Below are 12,906 nucleotides of genomic sequence, written 5' to 3'. Positions count from 1 at the left end.
CTAAACACTCTCCCTACTTGATCTTCCTGAATCTTTATGAATATTATTATGCCCACTTCACAGAGAAAGAAACTGAGGCTCAGAGGCCTTCCAGACTTTGTCCAGGTTTGCACAGCTAGGAGGTAGCACTGAATTAAGGAACTGAATTAAGAGGTTCTGATTTCAAAGCCGCCTGCTTTGATGAGAGCGGTTTCCAGAGTTGTCGTGACCGGGTCTGCAGCGTTGGCAACCTGAGAGCAGAAGCCAGCGGTTCTTCGCAGTTCCAGATGTGGGCTTTTACAAATACTCTGCAAAGGGAAGAAGGTTGCCCTGGGCCGCGTTTCTCTCCTTTCCTAGGTGAGCTGCCACTCCTCTAAGGCTGCGAAGGAGCCCCTTCACCCACGCGAGTCCCAGGGGCTCTGTGGGAAACAGGATCCCACCTCTCTGGCCGGGTCTGCTACGCAGAAGCCCAGGGAAGGCAGGAGGCACCCCAACCACACCCAGCCGGTCCAACTTGTTTACGCCTCTTGCACAGCCCCTCCCGCCCGGCCCGGACACGTGACCGCCGCCCCGCCCCTCACTCTCTCGCGTGGCTCCTCCCGCCACGCCGGCCCTTCTTTTTGCCTCCTTCGGAGTCACAAGATCTCTCAGCAGCCTCCTTTCGGGATCCTTCCGCCCGTCCCCGCCCCCCACCTTATAAACTCTCCTTGGTGTTTTTTTTCCCCTCGACCAGTTCGCATTACCCGTAATGAGCGAAATGGCCTCTTGCGTCCATCGGGACTGCCTACCGCTGTCATCTATCACTGGGTTCGAGAGGGAGGCGAGACCCCGCTGGGAACTCTTTTTCGTGGCGGAGGCTGCCGCCGGTCGCGGACGTTTCACGACGGGGGAGGTGCTGTACGTCCAAGATGGCGGCGCCCTGTAGGCTGGAGGAGCTGTGAGGTAAACAGCTGAGGGGGAGGAGACGGTGGGTGAGTATGGGGGTGTCGCCCCCGCCTTTTCACGGGGGCTTCTCGGCGCAGCCCTGGCACCATGACCCCAGTCGGGGCGGCCCTGGGGGGCTGGGGCCAGGGGCTCGCTTGCTGGGGAGGGGACCCCGGGAAGGGGGGTTCGGAAAGCTTTCCCCTCCCTCTTATTATGCGCTATCTCCGGTGGGGCCCGGCAGAGCTGGCGCGTCCCTGGGTTGGAGAGGCGGACCGGGCTGTCACTTCGCCGCTCGTCGGCGGCTGAGCGGCGGACGGATGCACGCTCGGGCCGCGGTGTCGAGGGCAGGGGTGAGGGGAGCCCCTTCGCCAACCCCGCTCCTGGTGGGGTGACAGGTTCCCGTGGGGAGCGGAGGGGAGGGGAGAGACCCTCGGCCGGAGGGTACGGGTCGGGGGTGGGGTGGGCTAGTCCCGGGGCTTGGGGAGCGGGGTCGGGTGGGGGGAGAATGAATGGAGGCAGCCTGTGGGCATCCAGGTGTCGCCTGGACTCTGTGTCTCTGCTGAAATTTGCATGACTGGAGCGCCTGGCTCCGGCTGTGCTGTGGGTGGTTAATTGACGGTGAAAGACAGTTACCTCAAGTCCGCAGAGGTGATTCTGAAGAGACAGCTATGTGCAGAGCCGCTCCTAGACTCTCATTCATTCATTTGAGGAACTGGAGGACGAAGCGCCTGCAGCCCGAGACACCTTTTAGCATCACAGCCCATTGTGTTTCCTGGTAGAGTTTGCCTCGCTGTGTTTTGTGGTTTCTTTTTTGGGGGGGTTGAGAGGGGGTTCAGTCCTCCTAAATGCCAACAGCTCATGTTTATGGAGTTCCACTCACTCTGGATGAGCTTTGCTGTCATCATCTCCTTTAGTCCTCGGGACAGAGGGAATAAGCAGCTACTAATCCGTCCATTTCTCAGATGAAGACATTGAGGCCTGGAGAGAGAGGGTAATGTGCCCACGGTGACACCTCGAGCAGTATTTGAGCCAGGACTGGAACTGGGGTCTGACTGATTCCAAGACCGTGGACCTGTCGTTATTTATACTCACGTGACTCTCTTATTTACCTGTGATTTGATCAAAGTTGGCCTGTCATTCTAATTAAGTGATGAGGATGGCTCAGTGGACCAAGGTTTGTGCACAGGTCCGTGCGCAGGCTCTTGATTTTGAAAAGATGGTAAACTTGCCTACGTGTCTTAGCTTTTGTTTGGATGGTACTGTTGTGCATGTTAGTCTACGTTAGGCTGGAAAGTGTTTGAGGCTTTAGAAAACGGATGAGTTTACTGCAGAAAGAAGTCCTGCTGAAACCCTCGCTGGATTTTTTATCGAAATAGCACTTCACTTTACATGGAGTAAGCTGTAAAAGTACTAAAATAGAAGAATACTCTTCTGAGATACTTTGATTTATAATTTTGGGATCAACTTGGAGTCATCTGAATTCAAACAGGCCGGCAAAGCGGAGCTCTAAATTTCAAGAAGCATTATAGAAGCGGATCTTCTGGGAGCCCTTGATTTACGGGGCAACCACCTGTGATTTTTAAGTTCAACATTCCTGAGTAAACCTGGAGTATGCAAATGTGAAAACTGATTTAGTGCAGCCAAATGGACTTTTCACAGTCATGCATCAGGCAAATGAGGCTCCTCAGAAACACTGCAGTGGTCCTTTCTGCTGCCGTGGGGAGCTGCAGAATCTTCTTTTAAGCACCTGGTATAAACTTAAGAGGTACTTGTAGAAGATGTAAATGGAAAATATCCTCTTACTAAAGTTAATATCTTATCTAAAACACTCTTACCTCACGTGCCTGGAAGGGCGGATGATGAAAGCTTTCTTTGCTTCATGCATTTCCTGGTGTTATACAAACGTGGTATGTTCCTAAATTTCTCGTTAGACAGATTCCGAGAGGTGGCTACAGGCCTTCTGACTTGTTTTCCTTAAAATTGGAGTATCTTCAATCCTGTGACTCAGTTGTACTCTTCCTCACTGTTCAGCCAAAGACCTCTGAAATCGCTCCTGTTGTGGTGTAATATGATCCCTTCTTCTGTGCACGCCTGGTTTCATTTGTGAGATGTCTTAGTAGGACAAATCAAATACATACCTGTCTATGGGGTGTTTACAGGATAATGAAATTACTGAAAGAAGTGATCTCGGAACCTCCGTCAGACCCCGTAGTAGGTAGACGTGCATTTTTGGTCTTTGCAGACACCCTGGGTATATATTTTGGAAGAAGTCAGAGGTGATTTGGATATGCACCAGAGGTTGTGGACCAGTGGCTTAAAGTTTCAATTTGGCTTTTTTCTTCTAATTTATAATTTATTGCAGAAGCATTTCTTAAAATAGCTTCTAACCTCTGATGTGTATAGTGGTGGGTGAATTTTGGACTCTGAAGTACAGCTGACTTGATCTTATAGCTCTGTCTTCTTTCAGAGTTTGTTAGGATACAGGTATGTTCTTTTCTGGGTTCCAGGACCAGTAGTGGACTAAAATTAGCTTCTCCTGGAATTGATTGGATGTTCTCAGATGCAGATGGGCCAAATACAGCAATATTATCAACCATTGCAAGCTTTTCTAAAAGTCAAATAGCTTTCAACTTTGAAGAAGTCATTTAAGTTCTCTGAGCCTCAGGTTCTTCATGTGGTTGTAAATTAGAGTATTTCTAAGTCTAAATTTCTGTGATTTAAAGTCTTCCTGGGGCTTCAGTTAAACATTCTGATTAAATTGACGGAATCAAAGTGTTAATGGCTTTATAATAACTTAGCAAATTGGTGACTTTCAGCCTGAACTGTTGATCTTTTGCCCTATATCACATTATTTTTTTAAAGAAATTTCCTGTGAGTTCCTCAGTATAAATCTCTCTTTGAAAGATTAGTTTTATTTGTATTAGTTTTGTCTGTCATGTAAGTAGCTACAATCATGAGAGAAAGAAAAGTATCCTCAGTAGCATTCAAACCTGTAGTGTTTTGCTTAAATATGTGTGTGTGTGTTTGTATGTGTGTTATACATACACGTTTTATATATATGCAAACACTGAGTTGTTCCCTCGTGTTTAATATAATTTAGTTTGCATGAAATACCCATGTTCTTCTGTTTAAATTGGTTTGAAAGAGGTCTACCGTCAGTAATTGGAGATTATTCTTTTTCTGATTTACTTTTAAAGCCTATAATTACTAGAAATTAGTAATTTAATGTCTAACATCTTTTTAGGGGGAGAATAAAAAATACTGCTGTATTTTATCAATATCTGTGTATATATATCCATTCATTCTCAGGACCTTGCTAATTTTTCTTGTCCCTTCTCTTGTGCAGCGCTAACTTTTGTTCTATACAGGGAAGTAGCAAAAGGTAACAGAATACTTTTTCAGGTTGAATGAATTCAGATAGTCATCTAATGAGTAAAGTGCCTTAAAAACCAAGCTTTGATACAAAACAAGGCATGATAGCCACTGGCCTAGAACTCACAGGTCGCTTTGTAAGGATAACGGCCGCAGAGGCCACGAAGTATTTGAGTCACGAGGGACAAGGTTGCCCCTCTATTGGTGATGGCATCCACAGTGAGGAGTGTGATCAAGAAGAAAAGGTGTAGTGAGTGACCTTACTGCCTGCGGTCAAGACCTGTGCTGCTTCAGTAGTTCACACAGCACAGGAACAAACATAAAGTGTATCCATTCTAAGTTATAGAATGTTTTGTCAGTGTTTCAAATGCAAGTTGCCAAATGGCTAGACTGCTGAGGCCGAGGTACCCATTCATACATTTTGTTGAGTAGTAATATTGTTATAATAAAGTTTATATTTATTGAGTACTTAGGAGCCAAATGTTGTGCTAAATGTTTTACACATGAGCCTATTAACTCTTCCCACAACCTGAAGAGACAGGGTAAGGAGGTCAGGAGACGGAGGCCTCAAGTCACTCATTCAGTCGCTGAGCTGGAATTTGAACCCCGTTGGTGGACTCCAGAGCCCCCAAATTTAGTATTTCACTGTGTTAAGTTGCCTTGAGTTGCTCTCTCATAAACTAACTCATAGATCCGTGGTTCTTAACTTTTTTGGGGGGGCTCATTTCCCTTCTGAAAATCCATGGGAAACTGGACCAAATATCCCTTCCCATCCCATCACCACCAAAAAAATTCATACAGTACGAAATTTTGGGTATGGCTTCAGGAATGTCATGGACCACTTGAGCCTGGCTGATCATTCTAGATAGGTTAATGCTCTTAAAAATGGACTCGGGCTTTATGAAAAACGCTCTTTTTCTTTTTTTAACCAGTAGGTAGGAAAGGCCCAAGTTTTTAAAAGATGAGCCTATGTTTGTATTATAAATCACTTTGTTCAACTTTTACATTGAAAGATTCTTTCCACTTCACTGGGAATTCAACTTTAGGTGCCACGTTTTAAAGAGAAAAAAAAATCAGAAGTGGAGAACTCAGTATAGAACTTGCTAAATGCTTGTCACGCTTGGCATTCAGTCTGTGCTGGTACCTTCAGCACCTGGCAGAATTTCAGTGGGATTTTCCCCAAGGTTTATGCACTATTTTTTTCCCCTTTGAACCTCAAAGTCTATATATAATACATATAGTTATTTAATGTTCTTGGCTTCATCCTTCTTCCTTGACCAGTGGTCTTAACCTTAGTGGGCATCAGATCAGCTAGAGGACCCCATCCCAAAGTTTCTGATTCAGAGGTCCGGGGCAAGGCCCAAGAATTTGCATTTCTAACGAATCCCCGGTAATGCTGAAGTTGCTGGTGTGAGCCCCACGTCTGAGAATCCCTGGCCTAGACCATCCAACCCTGTGCCTTCGTTCCATGGATATTTCTGTTTTAGTTCTATGAACTTGAAACCTAAAGAAATCTTACAGTTTGCTCAGATTCCTTTTAAGGGAAGTTTTGTATGGTGACTTTTTGAAACATACGTGGTATCTGTCTCGCCTGTATTTTCTTGGTACATAATTTTGGTTATGCTAATAGGAAGTCGGAACGTAGGAAACATTATTTATAGAAGTGGTGTACCTTACCAAAATCAAGCTCTCTCTCCTCAGGCAAGTGACTAAAGGATTCACCTTTGAAATGGGATATAAGCTTCAGCAAATTGTCCATCAGGGTCACTAACGGCAGAATTCTGAATGGAGAATCGGGAGCTCTCCTGTCCCGGCTTATATGACCTTGAGAGGAACCACAACTGCTGAGCCCGTTTCAGTCCCACATGACTACACATTTGGGCAGGTTTTGCCATCAGCTGTTTTACTCACATACTAAATAGTATTTCCTACCCCTTTCTCTTTCTTCTACTCATTGGTAGGAAGAACGAATTGGAGCTAGGACGATCTTACCCTTTTTGGATGCATTTCTGCTGAAGGCACCTTTGTTCACTTGATAGACTATTACTCTAGGAAATCACCTCAGAGGTGAACGTAATAGTATAACTGTCTTATTAACATAACACTGTTACCTGTATTACTAATATATGTTATCTGTACTATTACACGTAGCAGTGTAATAGTTGTGCTTTACGGAATGAAATAGTCCAATCTATGCCTGAACCTGTGTCTGAATTGTCTTTGAATTTTTTTAGATAAAAACCTGAATATAGAAAACAAGTTATAGTGAAGCGATATCTGCCTTCATTTTACACCTGCTGTTGTGGTTTTCACCGTAGACCAGTGTGTGCACAGTGACCTTAGGCGATACGATTTGCAGTGATGTGTTCTGTGATTTGAAGTTTTGGGGCTCCTAGGACGTGCATGGTCACACACAACACTGGTTTCCAAAAGTCTGAATAGTCAACTGATATTGTCAGATAAAAGACTTTCTCAAAGCATTTTAGGTACCCGCCCCTCACGTTCAGAAAGGTGTGCGTAGTTTTTAGCCCTCCCACAGCTCGTAATGCATCTTGCCAAGGGCAGAGATAGGTGAAAAAATGTGTGTGGGCCCTGCTGATGTCAGCTCTACGTGGCTGTTATGTGGGGGTTCGTGTGTAATCCCGGGTGTACGAGCCGCCGATCTGTCAACACCTTCAGAATGAAATAAACTAAGGTGAACTGGGATAACAAACGGACCCATGTTCCTTTTGTTTGATCTAAAAAATACTAACGCACGGAGCCCTCATCTTCTCCCTCAGACCTACCTTTTGTTTTTATTCAGAAACACTGCTCGTGGAAGTGCAATTGCAACGCTGCATTTAGGTGAGAGCACAGCTTCATACTATCACAGAGGAAAAATCGAGATTTGGGAGCATTTGTGTTTTATTTGGCTTTTGAATCTGAGAACATGGATTGACCCTGTTATGCTCTGACCAGCATTTCCGTCCATACCCTTAGGGGGGCGCACACATCTTGGAGAAGGGTCTTCTCCATTCGGCACTGCTGAACAGGAAGTTCGCAGGTCACATGAAACTTTGCTGACCAGAATGAGTCCACCCAGTGGTACTTCCATAGGGCAGGATTTAAATATAAATTAATACGTGAATAAACGCTTACAAATCGTAAGTGATGGCAGGTGGCCTTTGACATGGCCACATGACAGTGATGCGGATTGGTTAGCATTACCATTTTTTAGTGTAGTGCTCAAGACGCTCAGAAGCCTTACTGCTGAGCATTGGACAGAAGCCCTTCTAATTTCCTGTGCCAGGGCCTTTATCTAGGACAGTGATCTTGGCTGGGCGGGATGAGATCTCATCTTGGATATATTCTAATTTTACCCTTGCCTTAGATATTCCTATTCAGGTAAAAGATCCAACTGGGATTAATTGCAAGAGGAAGTCTACATGACTCATTGGACTAACAGCTGATTGTAAGATTCTGAAGATGAGAGGTTCCCGTGTGTTTTTGTTTTTTTTAAAGTTTTTTAAAAAAATTTTTATTGGGGATTATTGGGGAACAGTGTGTTTCTCCAGGGCCCATCAGCTCCAAGTTGTCCTTCAATCTAGTTGTGGAGGGCGCAGCTCAGCTCCAAGTCCAGTTGCTGTTTTCAATCTTCAGTTGCAGGGGGCACAGCCCACCGTCCCATGTGGGACTCGAACCGGCAACCTTGTTGAGAGCTCGTGCTCTAACTGAGCCACCGGGCCACCCCTTTGGAAGCTCAGTGGCAGCTCGTGTCTTCAATCTAGTTGTGGAGGGCGCAGCTCACTGGCCATGTGGGAATCGAACCAGCAACCCTGTTGTTCAGAGCTCGCGCTCTAACCAACTGAGCCATCCGGCCGCCCCGAGGCTCCCATGTTTTAATTCCAGCTCTGCTTGGCTGAGTGACCGTGTCCCTGTCTGAATGGTTTGGTGGGCCTTCCGAAAGGCCAGCCCGCCTCCTGGCACTGCACACACGTTTGCATGTGCCACCGAGGACCATTGGTAGGGGATGCCCTGAGTGTCACCCATGAGGAGTGTAATCCCCTTGACATCTGGAGCAGGAGGTCGCAATTGTCAGGGAGTGGCTCAACCCACCATTCGACTTTGACCAGGCTGTTCAAGGGCTTGTTTCCAAGCTTTTCTGTGCTCAGTGGAATTGGGTGTATGTACCGCGTTTCCCCGAAAAGAAGACCTCGCCGGTCAGCTCTGAGGTATCTTTTGGAGCAAAAGTTAATATAAGACTGGGTATTATATTATATTACATTATATTATACCCGGTCTTATATAAGACCCAGTCTATTTTACTATAAGACCGGGTCTTATATTAATCTTTGCTCCAAAAGGCTCATTAGAGCTGATTGTTCGGCTAGGTCTTATTTTCGGGGAAACACGGTATATGAGGCTCAGCTTTCATACTCCATACTCAACCCTGGAATGGTTACCAGATAAGCTGATGAAACCTTTGCCCATCTAAACAGGGTGTATTTGCCTCTTGGGTGCCAGAGCTGAAATCGGCCCTGGGTGCCCATTGGTGGGCCAGGGCTCTCTGTCCTCGTGGAGCTTGCAGTCTCGTGATCAGCCTATACCCAAGTAGATTTTGAAGGGCTCACATTGTAAAAGCAACCCAGAATGTATGTATTTATACATGCTCATATTTAACATAGATATTTAATATGAGATCATTTGGACAGAAGGAGGAAGAAAGTAGAGAGATGATAGATGTTTATGCTTGTCATGTAGAAGAAGTAGATGAAGGTTGTGCTGTTTTGAAGGCAGAATTTGGCTTTGTAAATTTATTTAAGAAATATGGTAACTCCTAGTCATTCAGTCAACAAGTACAGTAAATCCTCACTTAACATTGTCAATAGGTTCTGTGCCTATGGCATCTCATCAACGTTACAACGAAAGGGTGTTGAACGAAATAACGACATTTTTCGAGGACCTGCTGTACCGGACACTGGTAGCTGCTAGAGACTGAATAAGCTCCTTTCCCTCCCTGGCTGTAACTTCTGTTCTAGTGCGGGAGACACGTTCAGTAACTAACTACACTTATTTGATTGGGTTGTGGTAAGAGACGCAGAGAAGTAGAGGCTGCTAAGAGCGTATAACTAAGAGAGCGTCTGGGACGTGGGGTGGAAGAAGTGAAGGCTTGCTTCTCTGATGAGGGGAACGTTTAAGCTGAGAGATTAGGTGAAGACTGATCGCGGGAGGGGCACGGGTAGAGTCGCAGGCACAGGGACAGCAGGGACATGATCCTGCAGTGGGGACGAGGTGGCTTGGCTGAGGCCGGTGGGGGCAAGGGACTGGGGCGGCCGATTGGGCCATGCAGGCCCACTAGGTGCGTGGTGCCTGGCCCTGGCCCTGCTCTGGGGCCCGCCTCACGGGGCTCCTGGGTGAGGACTCTGCCACACGCTGTGCCCCAGGCTGTGGCACGCACTCTCTCCTGTAACCCCCCCACAGCCTTATGAGGAAGAGGCCATGGCTCTCCTCGCTTTACACATGGCGTAACTTAAGGGTAGACATTAGAGACTTAAATAGCCAAAAGTTACCCAGCTAAAAAGTGGCAGAGCTTGGATTTCAACTCGGAACCCTCTGGTTCTAGGGCCTGGTCCTGACCATTTACTGCCCGTTTGTTTATAGCTCTAATAAACAGGCAGTTAACAAAAGGCAGAGATTCCAAGTTCAGCACAATATGAAGCATTTTCCAGCACCCAGCTGTTCAGACACATAGACAGGGAGAGGCACGTGCGCCCAATGATTGTAAGTGTTCATTCCAGTGGGGCGCAGGCGGCCACCTGTAAGGGACAGAGTAGGAAGGAGGTTGAACCAGACGAACCCTGAACTCCCTCTCCTGCGTCTGGGTTCACTTCGCTGTAGGATGAATACATGTTGACACGTGTGTTTTCTTCCCTTCAGTGACCATGAAAGACACCAGGTTGACAGCACTGGAAACTGAATTACCAAGTGTCCCCAGGTCAGGTAAGGCATCAGCTAGTCCTCTGGTTGGGGGAGGACGGAAGGGAATTGGCCGTCTTGTCTATGGTTGTGCATCCATGTTTCTCTGCATTCAGGATTTAACATCGGTGATTTTAGCTGCTTGCCTGGAGCTGGACCTTCTGTGGCATGAAGTAACTGGTCAAACTCCTGATGATTTAGTAATTGCTTATTCAGTGCCAGGCACTGTCAAATGCATTGTTAATGTTACTTATTTTCTTCTTCACAACCACGCGTTTGGTGTAGCCCCATTTCACAGATGCAGACTCGGGCTCTGAGATGTTCCCCACTTTTCCTAAGGTCACGAGGCTGGTACTTGGTGGACCCAGGACTCAGAGAGTTCTGTCTAGCAGCAGCGTTTGGTTTTCATCACTCACTTAAGTTGAAGCCTGTGTTTTGGAGCAAATCACTTAACTAGTGCAGACATTCTCAGCCCAGCCTGTCTTAGAAATGCACTTGGGTCTGTAAAGGTAACTGTAGTGTAAACCAAGCGCACTCCATGGACCCTGACCCATCCCCCTCTCTGCAGTGGGGCCTGGGCGTTGGGATTGTGTAAACTGTCCAGGTGACTGAGGTGCATCCTGGGCTGAGAACCCCCGAGCTAGTGACTTAGCATTTACGTCTTCACACAGCTTTATCTGTTGATTGTCTTAATTAGTTTTCTGGGCTGAATTATATGCTGGAATCGTTTTTAGGAATTGCAGGATTCTGAGTCCCCGGATGTATCCTTCATAAACCCTGAGGCCCTGGCATTTCCATGGGGATGGGTTTCGTCCTGGCGATCTGACTGGGCGCTGAGCTGTAATTCTGAGTTTACAGCAGGAATGCCCAGTGCAGCCACATGGGAAGGAGGCAGGGAAGGGCTTGGCTCTGCTCTTTATACACAGACAGCTAATGGGCTTCATTTAATGGCTCACTGGTGGCCATTTACTGTATTCTGTCACTGCCTCACCTTACCGCCTAAGAACTGTGAAATAAGGAGGGATTTTTGCCTTAAAGACCAATGTCTGTTCACAAACAAGGACTTAATATAGGTGGTAGACCGCCTAAGGAGGTGGAAACATGGTTCTCTCACAAGGACGGAAGGCTTTCTAAGATTGACTTTTCATTTTTGAATTTTTTGTGCGTACTTAACACTGTCCCTTTTGTAGAGAGCCACTGAATATGAATTTGAACCCAGTGGCAAATGGTCAGCTGTTCATGTCCTTCAGGCCCAGACTGAGTACCACACAACCTAAATCTCAAGTTTTATGAAACATTTTTCATTACTACAATTGTATCACATTTTAGTAGCCAGATTTTTAAAGTTTGAAATTTTTTTTTTTTTTTTTTTTTTTAAAGTTTGAAATTTTAATGCGGGGCTAATACTTTGCCAGCACTGCCAGCTGCTGGATTGCTCCTACGGCCACTGTGGTTGTGTGTGTGTCACCGAATAAACAACCATCTTTAGTTGCCACATGTGGTCCCATCATTGATCTTTTTGGACAAAGCAGGTCCAAAATTCAGGAGAGTTTCTCGTAGGTTGTTTTCTGGAAGGAACTGTACCTGGGATTCATAGCTCGGGCAAGCTTCAAAGATCCTTCATCTTCAGCTACTGGAAATCATTGGCGGTCATTTTGACAAGCTTTTCGTTGAAATTTTTAGCCTTCATAGGTGCAAAACTCCAAGAAATTGTCTCTGTAAAGCGTTTTTATAAAGTATGAAATTTGATTAGTGAGTACAAAATGTGTTTTTGAGTATTTTATTTTTTTCTTAACATTGTTTTCTTCATAGTCTATTTTTTTATGTTTGGCTTGAAGACTGTCATGGATATTGTTGAGTGTGATTTTGAATTTTTTTTGTGTCTTAAAATTGAGATGAAGGTAGACATTTTGTTTTTAATTTATCCTTACAAGATGTGAATTATTCCCAAACATGACTTTTTCTTGAAAGACTACAAATTAAATGCAGTTCTTAAGGTTATCTTATAATAAATGCTACAAAACAATCCTATGGAAGTTAAAATGAAAATATAATTTGATTCATGTCATCTAGCCAGGTATTAAAATTTGGTAAATATTTGACTCAGAGTAATTACTATTATTTATAAAAGTATCTAGCTAAGCTACCCTCTTAATATTTATATTATTAGTTAACATATTTAACTATTTGGAAGTTTGTAATTTTTTTTCCCCCCTTCCGCCGCCCTCTCTTCCCCGCCCACTCTGGTTCAAGCCGTTGTTTCTCAGTCTAGTTGTAGGACACAGCTCCCTGGCCCATGCTGGTGTTACGAGCCTTGCGCTCCCCTGGCTGAGGCAGTCGGTTGTCACTGCTCACAGCAGCCCGCTGCAGCCTTTAGCAGCCCACGGTGGCTCGTGGCAGCTCATGGCAACCTCTGGTTGCTCACAGCAGCCCAGCTCCAGGGAGAGCTGTTGTTCACAGTCTTAGCTGTAGAGGGCGCAGCTCACTGGCCCATGTGGGAATCGAACCGACAACCTTGGCGTTAGGAGCACGGGGCTCCATCCACCTGAGACACCCGGCCGACCCTGGAAGTTCGTAATTGTTTTTAAGTATAAAAATCACATCATGAACTGAAGCTTCTATTTTTATGAGTAAACATTTATACTTAAACTGACAGAATTTCCACTTATAAAATAC

At 45.6% G+C, this 12,906-nt stretch overlaps 1 protein-coding gene across 5 annotated transcripts in view; it reads left to right on the top strand.

Annotated features, from left to right (window-relative positions):
* The first annotated feature begins 782 nt into the window (after positions 1-782).
* Positions 783-12,906, top strand: part of TSC1 (TSC complex subunit 1) — a 39,143-nt gene continuing 27,019 nt past the window's right edge. For 2 of the 5 annotated variants that reach the window (XM_033122549.1, XM_033122543.1), the window contains exons 1-2: positions 865-950; positions 10,192-10,254. The gene's annotated coding sequence lies outside the window, so the exon portion shown is untranslated. Of the gene's footprint in view, positions 951-10,191; positions 10,255-12,906 lie in introns of all 5 variants that reach the window. The other 3 variants (XM_033122544.1, XM_033122545.1, XM_033122546.1) reach the window with 3 other exon arrangements.

Source organism: Rhinolophus ferrumequinum, chromosome 12 (genome assembly GCF_004115265.2).
Source record: "Rhinolophus ferrumequinum isolate MPI-CBG mRhiFer1 chromosome 12, mRhiFer1_v1.p, whole genome shotgun sequence".
Taxonomy (NCBI): Eukaryota; Metazoa; Chordata; class Mammalia; order Chiroptera; family Rhinolophidae; genus Rhinolophus; species Rhinolophus ferrumequinum.
Note: the sequence above shows the minus strand (reverse complement) of the source record. Positions and strands in the feature narration are given on the sequence as shown.